The following is a 3,708-nucleotide window of genomic DNA, read 5'->3' on the forward strand; positions in this document are numbered from 1 at the left end:
GATTGGATGTCCTTGACTTGTATTTGCCACAAGCCAAAGTTCATTCTTTTGTCGAACCTTTCAATCCCAAACTTCAAGGACTGCATTTCTTCTTAACGTGTAGAAATGCGCAACCAAGCTCTGATACCAATTGTTAGGAAAATTGATAATTCATTGGCAACTAATTTCCCACCAACCCTTTATGCAAAAGACAAGTTTGGAAAGAAAACACACGAGAACACACACCAATCACACACGTACACAAAGAATTTACGTGGTTCGGCAATATGCCTACGTCCACGGGACGTGATCCGGTCTCCTTCTTTACTATTGAGAAATATTGAGTACAATGGTACAAGCCTGAACCGCTCAAGTTTAATATCCCAAACCCAAGCCCTTAACCCCTTGTACACCCCACTCAACTGTCCTTCTCAAATACCCAGTAAAGAGAAACTCTCTACACTTTGTAAATGTCACAAAGTGCTCTCACCAATTTGAATTTTCGGATCCCCTCTTAACCAAGGACTGCATGTCCTTTTATAATGGCTAATCACAAAAATAGGAGAACAATTTTAATCCAATTGCTACTGGGAAAACGAAACCATCATGAATACAAAGTCTTTTCATGATGAAGATAAGCATTGCAACCCACATGTTTATCCACACACGTTTTCTCAAAAAATCAAATTCCAGTTGTTCTTTGACTCCTTTTAAAACTAACCTTATCCTCTTATAGATAAATATGACTTGAGCCCACTAACTTGAATATTGATATTTTCCAGCAATTATCTTCACACTTATTGACAATTTGAGCCATCATCAACAATCTCCACCTTGGCGAAAATTTGGCAACCTCCACTTGAGACCTCAAGTCCGCATCTTGACCGATGCCCATCCCCACGCCCTAGGATGTCTTGCAAAACACTGTCTACACCAACAGTAATAATTCCACAAGAATTATCATGCTCCACCATAAAGAGCACATGCACTTAGAATTAAACCATTCCAAGAATTTTCATTTTCGGCACATGTCGAAAAAATCCTGCTGAAAAATATGGTGCAACTTCCATGTTTGGTTCCCCCGGAAGTTCATCAACCATCGACACCCTTTTCCACCACATACCCGACATCAAAAAACCAAACCAATGTCTCGTATGCAAATGTGGACCCGCTAATAGAACACATCCATTATCCTGACATTTTTAGCGGTCATGCCAGAGGATGTACATGCCCTTATCAAAGAACATCATCATAATCATCTCTCACTGCAGCGAGAGAAACACTATTAGCGTTTTTGGAGCAATCTGCCGAGCCTGCTCCTCTCAACGTTTTGTGTAGCCCAGATTGGATGTCCTTGACTTGTATTTGCCACAAGCCAAAGTTCATTCTTCCGTCGAACCTTTCAATCCCAAACTTCAAGGACTGCATTTCTTCTTAACGAGTAGAAATCCGCAACCAAGCTCTGATACCAATTGTTGGGAAAATTGATAATTAATTGGTTACCAATTTCCCACCAGCCCTTTATGCGAAAGACAAGTTTGGAAAGAAAACACACGAGAACACACACCAATCACACACGTACACAAAGTTTACGTGGTTCGGCAATATGCCTACGTCCACGGGGCGTGATCCGGTCTCCTTCTTTACTATTGAGAAATATTGAGTACAATGGTACAAGCCTGAACCGCTCAAGTTTAATATCCCAAACCCAAGCCCTTAACCCCTTGTACACCCCACTCAACTGTCCTTCTCAAATACCCAGTAAAGAAAAACTCTCTACACTTTGTAAATGTCACAAAGTGCTCTCACCAATTTGAATTTTCGGATCCCCACTTAACCAAGGACTGCATGTCCTTTTATAGTGGCTAATCACAAAAATAGGAGAACAATTTTAATCCAATTGCTACTGGGAAAACGAAACCATCATGAATACAAAGTCTTTTCCATGATGAAGATAAGCATTGCAACCCACATGTTTATCCACACACGTTTTCTCCAAAAATCAAATTCCAGTTGTTCTTTGACTCATTTTAAAATTAACCTTATCCTCTTATAGATAAATATGACTTGAGCCCACTAACTTGAATATTGATATTTTCCAGCAATTATCTTCACACTTATTGACAATTTGAGCCATTATCAACAGAACGGACTCAACGGAGGTTAAACTGAAGTCATGTCATTTCATTTTCTGAAAATTAAAAGGAGTAAACGAAATTGATGTGCTGCTAGTGAGTCGAAATGGACATTGCAGAGGCAACCGCGATCCACATGCATCTTTCCAGATAAGCTTTCCATGTATTGGAAATCTTCCATGGATCATGCATCACTTTTAGTGTGTCGGGAACACTAATTTTCGGGGTTCACTGAATCACTAACTTTTTCAAAGTATTGACCCCTTTGTTTTCATTGAGACAAATGTTATACTTTTCAAAAACAAATTTTATAATTTATTTTATAGGAGATTATGACACATTATTTAAGAAGCAAATTCAGAAAAAAAAAATAAAAAAAATAAAAAAAATTGGGTGGTCATCCATTTTTTAAGACAAAAAGAAAAATATAGAAATTAGAGTTTATAATAATTTTATTTTTCTAATTAATTACTTCATATGTATTGACAACATGAGTAACTGATACGTTTAAAATAAGACGAAAGAGACATGAAATTTCAAATCAGAGTTTTCCCCTATCATAACACATTAACTTTGAATACTAAAACTGAAAAAGACAGAAATACAATTATTTAGGCCTTGTTTGGGAAGCAAGATTTTCCAACTCAATCTCAAATTTTTTCTAAATTCAAGTTTGGCAATTTTTTAAACTCAATTCAACTCAACTCAAAAAATTTCAACTTAACTCAACAATTTTCAACCCAATTAATAAAAATTATAAATAAAGATTTAAAAAATAAATAAAATAAATAAATAAATTTAGGGTAGCCGAAACACCCCAGGTGGTGGCTGGGCCACCCCAAGCCCAACTGGGGTGGTCCGACCACCCCTTAATATTTTATTATTTTTTAAAACTTCTTATTATTATTTTTTTATTTAAATTTAAAATATATGTAATATTTTATTATTATTTTTATCAATAGGACATATGTTTCATTTATAACCTTAGAGAGATCCTAATTATTAATTGGATATTCTCTAATCCAAAATGGATAGAAGAAAATCCTCTACCGTGTTTGACCCACATTCCTTCGTGAGCCATAGGTCGAATAATGAAGGTTGTTGATAGAAGACAATTTTCAATCATATTTGCTTTAACAAAAGGGACATATATAGCGATTCTGACATCATATGGAGACATAATTAATGGCGTTGGAAAGCTCATTTAGAGGGTTACAAAGTCATATTTCATTAAGTTTTCCTAATTCAAATATTTACTGAGTTAAAATAGACCGTAAAAAGAAAATTAAAAAGTCGTACAAAATTGCTCGTATGTTGTTTATGTTTGAACAAGCTTTAAAACAAGTTGACAAAATAGCTCGTTCAATAACTCATATGAAGTTGGGTTCGAATGAGTTATTCATAGATGCACTCGTTTAAAGTTGGGTTAGAACGAGCTGCTGTGTGAATTGAGAATTCATGTAAGAATACGAGGAAACCATAGTTAGGTTCAAAAGAGCCTATTATACGTTCAGACAAGCTCCAATAAATTTTTGTAAACAAATTTTTATTTGAGCGTTTTCTTAGGTTCAGGAGTCTAGGTAGTATAAATATA

The 3,708-nt window shown here is 35.5% G+C and overlaps 1 protein-coding gene across 1 annotated transcript in view; it reads right to left on the reverse strand.

Moving 5' to 3' along the window:
* Nucleotides 1–3,708, reverse strand: part of LOC132178456 (cysteine-rich receptor-like protein kinase 3) — a 6,094-nt gene that overhangs the window by 1,766 nt on the left and 620 nt on the right. The gene's annotated exons all lie outside the window — the stretch shown is intronic.

This window comes from Corylus avellana, chromosome ca4 (genome assembly GCF_901000735.1).
Source record: "Corylus avellana chromosome ca4, CavTom2PMs-1.0".
Lineage (NCBI taxonomy): Eukaryota > Viridiplantae > Streptophyta > Magnoliopsida > Fagales > Betulaceae > Corylus > Corylus avellana.